Source organism: Rousettus aegyptiacus, unplaced genomic scaffold, assembly GCF_014176215.1.
Source record: "Rousettus aegyptiacus isolate mRouAeg1 unplaced genomic scaffold, mRouAeg1.p scaffold_m13_p_10, whole genome shotgun sequence".
Classification (NCBI taxonomy): Eukaryota; Metazoa; Chordata; class Mammalia; order Chiroptera; family Pteropodidae; genus Rousettus; species Rousettus aegyptiacus.
This window is the reverse complement of record NW_023416285.1, coordinates 57,173,717-57,187,297: the sequence shown is the minus strand read 5'-3', so window position 1 is coordinate 57,187,297 and position 13,581 is coordinate 57,173,717.

Sequence of the window (13,581 nt, the reverse complement as noted above, 5' to 3'; positions counted from 1 at the left end):
GTATATTGGTTTTCTATTCTGCAACTTCACTAAATTCATTGCTTAGTCTCATAGTTTTTTGGTGGCATCATTAAGATATTTTATATATAAGATTATATCATTTCCAAATAGACAATTTTACTTCTTTCTTCCCAATATGATCTTTTCTTTATTTTTCTTGTCTGATTACACTGATTAGAACTTCAGTATTATGTTGAGTTAATTTATTATAAGGATTTTTAAAATAAGCTTTAATAGCAATAGTATGCCTATGAAAAATTAAAATGTAATTCTCTTTCACTTGTTGATAGGACAAAGTTTTCTTGGACAATTTCTCTGCCCTTATTAAGATATTGTAAACGATTTTCTTTACTTTTTGGATAATCTACCTGGAAAGAAAAGCTTTTTTGTCTTACCAAAATAATTTCCTGTGCTTTTTGCTCTTTATTTATCTTGTCTTTGATTATTTGGGAGAACTGAGTCTTCACTATTAAAAGAACTAAGTTTTTTGTTTGTTTATTTATTTATTTTACAGAAGCTAGGGTTTTTTACAACTGTGTAACTATTCGTGTTTGTATTAGAAGTCTTTGTTAGTTGAATAGACAATCAAGATAACAATTAAATGCTCAGATCTTTGATTTTGTTTTTACAAAATTTCCATAATTATATCCTAAATTAAGCTTTTTTTTTTTTAACCTCAAACTAATATTGAGATTTTAGAGGAAGCTTCTAGAACGTTGGAAAAGATTTGATCTGTCTTCATGAAAAACAGACATGCTAAGCCAAGTAATCTTATTTATATATTAAATTATATGGGAAATATTGTCAAATTAGGATACTGAGCCTTCATTTGGTTATAGTTGTATGGATTTATATTATTGATGCAAGTGTTCCAGAAAGCATATGAAAATCCTAAAATTTTGATATTCCCTGGTATAATGTTAAAATTCATAATTCTAGTTATTATTTTTAAATATATATCATAGAAATGATGAATTTTCTTGTCAGTTGTGCTGTAATGAACTCTCACCAGACCCTTCACCATGGTTAGTTTTAAATCTTTTGATGTTTATAGACAGTTATGTTTTATCTGATGCTTTTGCAGAAGTGTTTCTTCTCCAAAGAGATTCTTGGAAACAACTCTGGTAAATACAGGTTTCTAATAAATTTAAGGTCATACCAATGAACTAGGTAAGGATTTTCTGAACTCTAATGAAGAAAATGATGAATTCTCAAAACTGCTAACCTAAGATTAAGTATTAATCAATAATTAATTATATGGGCCTCAATGAACTCATGAGGGTGATTATTGTTTTTATGATGGTGTTTGAAACATTGCTGGTTCTTCAGCATTTTATTTTTCAAATTTAAAGAACACTTTTTCTCCTTAAAGATAGTTAAAGCTTATAGCGATTTAGAAACAATTCTGTGGACAAAAATAGAATATTGATTTGTTTTTCTCTGTTAGATCTTTCCATAATTCAGAGACTCTTATTATTTTTTATTTCTTATGACAATACAGGTATTTTCATAAGTTACATATGAATCTATTCTCCTTGTAATAGGATGTAATTGGGCAAATCTTTGACTTGGCTTCTTAGCTTAAAGAGCTAATCTCATATTCCTTATTACTAGATGGTTTTAAGAAACTAAGGTAAAAGAAAAAATAAATTAAACTTTATTGACCTAATAAAGCCTCTTAGATATCACCAAAATTTAACTGAAATATCTAAGAATATACATAAATATCTAAGAATATACATAAATATATCATATCTAAGAATATACATAAAATATTTTTTTGTTTACATATAAATTAGACAGGATTCTAAATCCTAATTTCCTCCAATATCTGGCTATAACTTTCCAAACTAATGTTTCCAGTTTTCTTCCAACGTCTGACTTGGAATCCCTGAGTATACAAACTGCCCTTTTCCTGAAGCATTGCAAATGGAAGCTAGGCAACTTGATATAAACTTTAGAGAAATCACTACAGTGGTTCATGGATGGACATCTTTTGTGTCTATAGTTATGTGGATCATTCACAAAGTTTACCAGAACACCCCAAAACATCACAAGACACATTCAAACTACAATAAATGTTTGGGCCCAATAGCAGAACCCTAAGGGGAAGTCTTCTCAATTGGCTATCGTGTGAACTCAGAGACTGATTCATAGCTTGCTCTATTCATTCCTTCAACATTATCTCCTGAAATAATACAACAACAGTTTGACTGAACCGATCTATTCTCAGTAGTAAGAGACTAGACCAATGAGATGGAGCAATATGACAATTCAGCTTGTAGACTATGAAATATTTTGGGGAAATTTCAAAGGCAAGGAATAAAAAAACAATAAAAATATATCATTCCAAATATGCTTCTTTGGCACAGGATTATTTTGAATTAGTAATTTTAAACAACAAATTTGTTTTAGATTCCTTAATGACTAAACAAGGAAGAATCTATGACATAGCAATAACCTCCTGATGTACCTGATATTATAGAAACTAAACATAAGAATTTAACAAAAAAGTTACTTGGCAAAAACACGTTGATACCTCTTTAGATATCATTCTTTAACTTATTTTGAACCAATTGGTTTGGTTCATGGGAGTCCTGGCTAAAGAGCAGACTCGGGTATCTTGCTATTATCCTCCCGATAGTCATCGTTGTAGTCTTCCTGGTGCATTTTGGTCTCTCGAGAGTCTTAAATACAAATTTGCAGTTCATCAGCAGTTCATTGTATGGTCTTCTTGCACTTGGAGAAAAAAAAAGGGGGGACAACAAAATAAAAAGTGAAAACAATTCTTCTGCAAATCTGAAATTATAAACTATGAATTTCACAAGACAAGAACAACTTAACTGATGGTAAATACAATAGAGCTAATACCAAATCATTGGTCAGTTTTTCATGTGTGAAGGGATGGCCAAAAGGGGGATAATTAAAATATTAAACAAGGAAGTCATTAGATTGAGTTGGTTCTAATGCACTGGTAGCCTATACAAACAAACCAAAATCTAACCCATAATCAGTGCATTTGTATCTGAGAAAGGGAAATTTAAGAATAACATCACAAATAGCCAACTAGACTTTCTTAAATATCGCAATTACTTATGTTTTAATCAATCAAATAATTACTTTGCTTTGTTTCCGTGTCTTTATTAAAACCTGCCCCCTACCTCCTATTGGTGGAGCACTACTAACCACTCTTGGTTTGGTATTGCCCAAATCAAATCAATATTTACACAAATAAATTCTTCAAAATTGTAATGTCCCTCAATTTACCTCTTAACATTATCAAAATGTATATTCAGATTGTTCTGTTATTTTTAGAATAGCAAAGTAGAAAGAGTACTAAATATAAAATCATTGCCTATATAGTTTTGCCTTTATCTAAGTGATATCGATGTTATTTAATACTAGCTAAATCTTTGAATGTGGTTGGTTATGGTTTTAGATAATGTTAACTACACTATATGTATGCAGCAACTACTTTAACCAATAGATTTATTTATCAGTTGAAACATTCCTTGTAGTTAAGTCTGTATCTGTCTGAATCTACACAGTGCTTCATTTAGCCACCATCGACTAATTGGAAATGTTTTGATCAATGACTCTATTTATAATTTAGGATGAGATTATCCCTAAAATATCTCCCATCTATAACATTCTAGGATTTCTTAGTCTCATTTGATGCCTTAGAACCTCTTACTTTCTTATATAGTTTCCAGTTTTTAAGGGTAAAACTTTAACCTTTGGCACAGATTTAGATATTTTAGGTTAAAACATAAACTATCATAGTTACAATAATTTCTTATTAAACCTTAAGTTTCTTGGCAAAATGCATGCATTTTTTAAGTATTAGAGCAAAGTGACTTTGTAGTTCAAAAGAAACTAATGATCATTTAAGGTGCATGTTTTTCTTTTTTTTTCTTCTTAAGTGTAACCAATCTTATCTGAATAGCTGTTCCTCATTCATTGGATCATCAAAAGAGATCATCCAATACAATAGCAGTACACCAAACTCACCCCTCACTTTCTAAGGAATGTTTCTATCAGGGAGTCTTCCTAAGAAGCTAACCATTTCACTCTGTAAATATATTTAATTTTTTTAAAGAAGTACTCTTCAGTTTTTGTGTTTTTTTTTTTTTTTAATGATGAAATAATTTCCTCATGGAATATCAGACTGAAATGAATTATTGTAGTTAAGAAAAAGGATGAAAACAAAATAATGCGGGAAGGACTGGTACAGATTTATGAAGGGCGATGTTTCTCAGAATTTCCTCAGTGCTCCAGAATGCCCTGAAGTCCTAGTTAAATCATATTGCTTCAAGATTATTTAGAAAATTTTCTAAATGCATAGGTTCTTTCATTGGTTTTAATCTTTGTTTTAATGTATCATATGTAAATTCTATGAAAGAGAGAAAATCTGAATCTATATTACACTTTTAAAGTGATCTAAAGATAAATATTTATATCACAGTAAATTTACTGGCATTTTTCAGATCAGAAGTACTAAATTCTCTTATGCAATAAAGTATAATCATTCTAGCAGTGTATATTCCCATTGAGTGATAATCTTAATTTAAACAGAAAACATGATCTCTGCTCAATTTAATAATTTTAAACAAAAAATAGTTTTGATACTTTGCCTGGCTATCTTGATTCAGTGTTTTGTTAAAATCTATAAATAAAATATTAAACAACAGTGTCACAGCTAATAAATTGTTATTGCTTAAAAAGGGTCTGTTGTTATTTTAGCAGTGTTTTGAGGATTTGCTGTGGTTAAGATAACTTTACTACAGATTCTTACGAAGGGTAGAAGTCAAGCCAAGAATCTGGGGACAATTTCCCCCAAGTGTAAGCTGCAGAAAGTAGATTTTGTCTCAGTGCATAGCAATACCATAGACAGAAAGACAGATAATAAAGAGATATGACTATTATTTAATATCGTTTTTAATAAATAGCTATAAATATATGTACACATATACAATGCACAAGAGTGTATAAATGATTGTCTCTAATGAATTAAAGTCTTCTTTCTAAAATAAATATCACTGACTATCAGCTTATTACTTTATTATTTAGGAACTAAAAAGAAATAGTTCAGTAGTCACTTCACAAATTCCATTCAGCCTGGCTCATTATATTTTTTCCTATAATTATAAAGTAGATATATTTTTATGAAAATTTGAAATAACTGTTGTTGTAATTTCATGTTTCACATGTACTATAGAGTTATTTTAAACAGTGATAATTTCATTACTGAAAATGTATAAATACTTGTGAAATACACACACTCTTATATGGTGTTTTAAAAATCATATGTACTGAACAAAATGCATATATTTTGAAAACATGACTTGAATCAATTTTCATTCACTTGTTATAGAACGTGTAATTCCAGCTCCATCTTGTGGTTTATAATTTGGTTTCCAGAATGGTCCATTATTATAATTATATTATATTTCTTATTATTGTTTTTCTCTATTAATTGAATGAATATTTAAGGGGTACCTGAAATTCTGTATACTAGATTCTATACTCTTTCTCTGTAAGATAGTTAATATATCTTTATTTATAAAGGCTCAAAAATATTTATAATTTTTAGTATTTTTAATTTCATTGTATGCATACATACATAAGAAAAGTGAGTGCTATACTAATTAAGTACTAAACAAGTACTTATCCTAATCAACATAATAAATTTCATTGACATGAAATCCAAAATGCCTAATTAAAATTTGCTTAAATTTATTAGGAAATGTAAAAAACACAAAGTCCTTATACTATTCATAAATATTTAGTTTTGATTTCTAAATATCAATGTGTATATCACATATCCTTGATAGACTTCTCTAGGTAAATTAAAGAGTAATAAATTTTTAAAAATGCACTATGATTTTTATATTGTGCAATGAAATTAGTTTTATTTGGCCTTCTCATTTGATGTTGAGCTTATTTCCTGTAAGATTAATCTTCCAAGAATTTTTAAATCAGTCATTATTTATAAAGTGACTATTTGAGTACAAAATATAAATATTGAAATATAAATTAAGACCATTTTTATAAAAATTTAGTTAACTATTAAACTGATTTCAAGTGCAAAAATTTATAATTTTATGACACAACTTAATATAACTTTGAATTTCAGTTTGTTTATTTTACTACTTGACCATGTTTTCTAGCATGCAAAAAATGGTGAATCAGAACATAAGATCAATCATGCAGACTTACTCTTAATTTAGAGAGAGAATGTTTGATTCTTATAACATTTTTGTATAGTTTTAATAGTTTATGTAGATTGCCATGTGGTCACTATAGCAGTACAAATCACAACCAATAATGAATGATGCTAGAAAGAATAAATTCATGAAATCTGGTCTGCTTTGAAATAGCTAACATATGAGATAAAATGATTTAAGGTCTGTTATCTTTGGTTTGTTCCATAAAGTGCATGATGATATAATATGACAGTTTAGATAATAAAAGTGGAAGGCCCTTTTATCTACTACCAAATAGTTGATTTGAGATAAATAAAGTTAGCCAACTATAAACATATGTAGATGCAAAAGTAAGGAAAATATTTTAACAGATCAGAAATAGATGAAAAAATATTTCAACTTCTGAAATATTTTTCCCAATATATGAGTTTTCTTAAGAAACTCCTTGTAGCTCTTACTTGATACATAATTTAAAGTTATTTTTAGATATCATGGTCAGAGAAAAGGCACCCTGGTTCATAAAACATTCTGACTAAATAAAATTTTCTTTATGTAGATTATTGATAATGATATATAATGAGATGTATATAGACTGTTATGAACTAAATAAAATGTACTTCTTGGCATATAGTGTCTTCTGGGAACAAGGCCTTTGATCATTTTATTCTCTCTTCTCTCAGCAAGAAGGTCCTAGTGATTTGCCCCTAGAACAGAGATTTTGGTAAGATTCCTAATTAAAAAGAAAGCTAAACTGTATTCAATGCAGAATTTCAGAAGGCGCTTCTGGACTGTACAGAGTCTTGAGCTACTATTAATCTATGTTTTTGAAACTCAGTATACTATAGGCTTAATATCTAGTTACTAGAATTTATTAATAAGGGTATTTGATTTTTCATAAATTTATTTTTCACATGTTACCATTTTATATTATACTGCTCTCTCAAATAGATTTAGAGTCTCTTCAGAAGCGCTATGTGCTCTCTTTCTGTCTGTTTCACACTGTGAGAACTTTATAAGTACAAACATAAATATGTACTACACATATACACACAGTGGCTTAGAAAGTGATAGAAACAAATACAGTTATCAATGTTCTTAGTCTTCAAAATTAGATATTATAGTTATCATACAGAACATATTCTTATGAAAGTTTAGTCAATGTAAAGGGCTTAGAAACATTAAAAATGAAAATAGAAGACATGACTTTTATCTACTTAATAATTTGATCAAAATTCAGATGTTGATATTTAGTCATTTCATTATATGTCAGAATATGTATTGACTACTGGTAGTTTTGACTCTTTAGAGATTCAGGCCTTTACTTGTCTATGAGCTTCTCCCCTAGCATCTATCTATTATCTATCTATCTATCTATCTATCTATCTATCTATCTATCTATCTATCTATCATCTACTTTATCTAATCATCTAATTTATTATCTATCTATCATTTATCATCTCTCATCATCTATCTATCCATCCATCTATTCTAATTTAATTATCACAATTATCTGATCTTTTTTCTCAAATATGCAAATCTAGTTCTGTAATATTTTTCATTGTAATCTTTCAAGAAGAGATCCTTGCTCCTTATGTCAATTAAAATTTAATTTAGATATTTCTTTCTCAAGAGAACTCTGAAAAGTCAGCCATCCACCCCAACTCTTGTTATATTGTGTTGCAAATTGCCTGTTGAATCATACCCTTTCTTAATTCTCTCCATCAGTTACTAGTATGATATTTTCATTGTTTTATTTATTTATTCAACTGAAGTGTAATATCTTTTCAGTAATTAAATTTTCAAAGGTTGGCACATTAATGAATTTACTTCTTTATTTCATTTATTTTATTTGACCTGCACCAGGCTTGGCAAAAGAAACACCACAAACAATTCAAAAATTAAATAGAGAATTTAAGTGAATTTTCTAGTCTTTTGACCTATCTCTTTCTAAAGAGATAATGTGAAAGGGGAAAAATATATATTTAGAAAATAGATATTTAATGGAGATTAACTGTTGATGCTACCCCACCTACCTAAGCATGTGCCTTGATTAAAATTTGAAGAGAATAACACTTTTAATAATACTCTTGAAAAGGATAACTGAAATTTAAAATGAGAAAAAAACCATGAAAGATAACCCAATAAAGGTATCTGCTAAATCAAACATTTATAACAGAGACTATAAACACACTAAACGATCTTTATTCAAAAATAAATATACATATGATCATATCTATACATAGTCATATATATGTATGTATATATACATTAGTATGTTTTATATAGTATGTTTTATATAAGTGAAAATATGGGCCTAAAATGTCTTCTGTGCATGTATCTTATATCCTGTCATTTAGTAAGAAAAATAGAATTATAAGATTCAACTCAAATAAATGGATAAGTGTTTCAAATCTTTGAGATATATTTCCCCTATAAATGTAGAATAAAATTATTATAGCTTTTAATATTTATTACAATTTTAATTTGTATTTGGAAATAAAAACATTTATAACTAAATTTAAAAAGGGGATATTTTAACAGTCTTGATTGTAGATTATTGATTGCCAAATATATATTAAAATATTTGAGAAAAAATGTTTCATAAGTAATTTTCAAACAATGATATTAAATAAAGAATTATATTCTAGCAATTTTAAGGTTTTAGATATCATGTTATAGCAGTCTCATTAGAGAAATAAAATTACAATGAGGAAACAAAAGTTGGATATGCCAAGAGTTTTATATTGTTTGACTTTAAAACCTCAAATTAGGAAACACTGTACAGGAATAAAAATGCCATGAAGTGCCAATGGTCTTAATGAGACAAATTATAGTAGATATAATGAAAATATTTTGATCTTCCTTTAGAGATAACTATTTTCAACTTGATTTTCATATATTCAGTGTGATCAATTAGAAGCAAATGTCTGTGGACCCATTAAACTAAGCTATTACATTACATGTATAGAATCTCTGTTTTACAGTGAGCCCCAGAGGGGGGCTTGACAGTCCATAGAAACCAATTTATGAGAAATGCAGAAATATTAATTTGGAGTATGACAGAAAGTAGATCATTTTAACAGTGTAGCATATCTTGGTGCTGATGAACTAGTATTTGGGTAATTAAATTAGTGAAATTTGATTTTGTGGAGTTTGATTTAAACTCTGCTTTTAACATGATGAAAAACGAGACAACATAGACCAAATTTTAATCCTTTGAATAGATTATATTTGCCTGGAAACAATGAAAATAACTTTAATGATATAATACATAGAATTGCGGGGTAATGTGGCATCATTATTCAGAAAATTATTTACATATGTATTTATAAGTCTTTTGTATTATTATATGTATATTTGTTTCTAAATTAAAAGTGTATTCAATTTACAACAGAAGAATTTGCCTCATGACTTTTAAAATCCACTTGGAAAACCATAATGAAGTAAGTTATGCCAGAAGCATCGATTTATACATTATTGTAAAACTTTGTGTATAAAATAAATTCTAAAACATACTGTGGAATTGGCAACTATCAAATATTTTCACAAACAGAAATTTCTGAATATAACTACATTTTATAAGATTATTATACTTTTAGAAAAATTTTTGGGATAGTCTATGGGATATTTTATGATATCACATTTTTGTTTTTGAGCTCTTTTAAAATTATTTAAAATATAAAATAACCAATAGCAAAAAGATATGTTAAGTTTTATTACCAGGAAATCCAATTGTATTTTAATATCAATTAGAATGAGGAATATTGACAATAGTCTGTGAATTTCCAGGCGACTCAATGAACAATCCCCTTTTGCCTACATGGAAATCTTCCAGTGTTCTTGTTTCTGTGTTCATCTTTCCATGGTGATTTTATGCACTATCATACAATTAAAAGTAATATTCATACTGGACATAATTGACATTTTAGAGCCTTTATCCCAAAACGGCTGCTTATACATTCTTCTCTAGTGCACATGGAACATTCTCAAGGGTTGACCACATACTGGGAAACATATATAGCCTCAACAAATATAAGAGGGTTGAAATCATACCAACAATATTCTCTGATCATCATGCTTTCATGCAGGAGATTAACTGTAAAAAGGAAGCAGAAAGTATCACAAATACATTGAGATTAAACAACATGTAACTAAAAAATGAGTCAGAGAAGGAATCAAAAGATACATCAAGAGATAAGTTAAAACAAATGGTAATGATGGTACAATATATTAAAACTTTTGGGACACAACAAAAGCAGGAATAAAAGGAAAGTTCATATCATTACAGGCCTACCTCAAAAAGCAAGAATGAGCCCCAGAAAACAACCTAACATTTCATCTTAAAAAGCTAGAAAAAAAAGAACAAATGAAGCCTAAAGTCAGCAGAAGGAAAGAAATCATCAAAATTAGAACAGCATTTAATGAAATGGAAAGCAAAAAACAATAGTAAAAATAAATGCAACAAAAAGCTGGTTCTTTTAGAAGATAAATAAAATGGACAAACCCCTAGCTAGAATCACTAAAGAAAAAAGATAAAGGACACAAATAAACAAAATCAGGGATGAAACAGGAGAAATTACAACAGATACTGCAGAAATACAAAGGATCATACAAGAATACTATGAAAAAGTATATAACACCAAATTTAATAAACTGGATGAAATGTGCAGTACATAGAAAGATAGAGCCTTCCTAGACTGAATCAAGAACAAGAAAATCTAATACCGATCAGCAGTATGGAAATCGAAACAATCATCAAAAATCTACCAAAAAGTAAAAGTCCAGGACCAACCAGATGGCTTCACCAGTGAATTCTACCAAACATTCAAAGAAGATTTAATATCTATTCTCCTCAAATTCTTCCAAAAAAAAAAAAAAATCAAAGAAGAGGCAGTACTTCCCAACTCATTTTATGAGGCCAATATTACCTTGACCAAAACCTAGTGACGATAACACAAAAAAGAAAAACTACGGACTGATATTTCTCATGAACACAGATACAAAAATCCTCAATAAGATACTAGAAAACCGAATACAGCAACATATTAAAAAGATTATACACCATGATCAAGTGAGCTTCATCCCAGGGACACAGGGATGGTTCAACATATGCAAATCAGTTAATGTGATACACCACATAAACAAATAAAATAATAAGAATCATATGATCATATCAACAGATGCAGAAAAAGCCTTTGGCAAGATACAAAATTCATTTATGATCAAAACACTTAAGAAAATTGGTATAGAAGGAAAGTACCTTAACATAATAAAAGCCATATATGACATACCCTCAGCCAATATTATACTTAATTGTGAAAAACTAAAAACCTTTCCTGTAAGATCAAGAAGAAGACAAGGCTGTCCACTATCGCTACTGTTATTTAATATAACATTGGAGATCCTAGCAAGAGTAATCAGATAAGAGAAGGATATAAACGACATCCAAATAGGAAACAAAGAAGTCAAAATGTAACTATTTGTGGATGACATGATTCTCTATGAAGAAAACCCTAAAGATTCCACAGGAACACTACTAAAAACAATAAGTAAATACAGTAAAGTTTCCAGATACAAAAAATCAATGTTCAAAAATCCATAACATTCCTATATTCTAATAATGAAATGTCAGAAAAAGAAGTGGAAAATATAATTCCTTTTGCAATTACAACAAAAAGAATAAAATATCTAGGAATAAATCTAATGAAACGTAAAGGACCTATATAATGAAAACTACAAGAGACCTTATTAAAATAAATCAAAGAAGATACAAAGAAATGGAAAGATATTCCACATTCTTAGATTGGAAGAATCGATATAGTTAAAATGACTTTATTAACTAAAGCATTATATTGACTTAATGCAATCTCCATCAAAATCTCATTGGCATTTTTCAAACAAATGGAACAAAAAAATCATCAGATTTATATGAATGCACAAAAGACCATGACTTGCCAAAGCCATCCTGAGAATAAAGAACGAGGCTGGAGTAATCACTCTGCCCGACTTCAAATTATACTACAAGACGACAGTAAAAAAAAAAAACGGCATGGTGTTGGCAGCAAAAGACACACAGACCAGTGGAACAGAATCAAGAGTTCAGAAATAAACCCATATTTATATGGGCAAATAATTTTCGACAAAGAAGCCAAAAGGGAAGCCTCATCAATAAATGGTGCCTTTAAAATTGGAAGATCACTGCAAAAAAGTGAAACTAGACTGTTGTCTATCACCACACACCAAAATTAACTGAGAACGGATTAAGGACCTGAATATAAGACCTGAAACAATAAAATACATAGAAGAAAACATAGGAACTAAACTCAAGAACCCTGGACTTAAAGAGGATTTTATGAATTTGACCTCAAAAGCAAGGGAAGTAAAAGCAAAAATAAATGAATAGGACTGCATCAAACTAAAAAGCTTCTGCTCAGCAAAAGGAACCATCAACAAGGTAAAGAGAGAACCATTCGAATGGGAAACTATATTTGCAAGCAACAGCTCTAATATGAGCCTAATATCCAAAATATACAAAGAACCCATATGACTCAATGACGACAACAAAAAAAGCGATCCAATCAAAATATGGACAGAGGACCTGAACAGACACTTCTCCCTAGAGGACATACAAATGGTCAACAAATATATGAAAAGATGTTCAGCATCACTAGCTATTAGAGAAATGCATATCCAAACCACAATGCGGTACTATATCACACTTGTTAGAATAGCCATAATCAACAGGACAAATAATAACAAATGTTGGAGAGGATGTGGAGAAAAAGGAACCCTCATACACTGTTGGTGGGACTGCAAATTGGTATAGCCACTATGGAAAACAGTATGGAGGTTCCTCAAGAAACTAAGAATTGATCTCCCAATGATCCAGCAATCTCCCTCCTGGGTAATTGTCCCAAGGACTTGAAGACTCACTTCCAAAAAGATATTCACACATCGATATTCATAGCAACATTATTTGCAGGGCCAGGTCATGGAAGCAACTGAAATGTCCTACGATAGATTATTGGCTAAAGAAGCTGTGATACATGTATACAATGGAATATTACTCAGTCATAAGAAGAGATGAAATACTGTCATTTGCAACAACATGGATGGACCTTGAAATAATCATTCTAAGTGAAATAAGCCAGACAGGAAAGGTTGAAAAATCACATGATAATCTTATATGTGGGATATAAACCTAAAAGCAACAAATGAACAGGACAAACAGAGATCCATGGACATGGACAATGGACTAGTGGTCATCAGAGGGGAAAGGAAGGATGAAGTGGGGAGGGGAAAATAAATAAAATGTCAAAATAATAATAATAATAATTAATAATAAAAAGATTGGAAGATTTTTAAAAAATTAGTT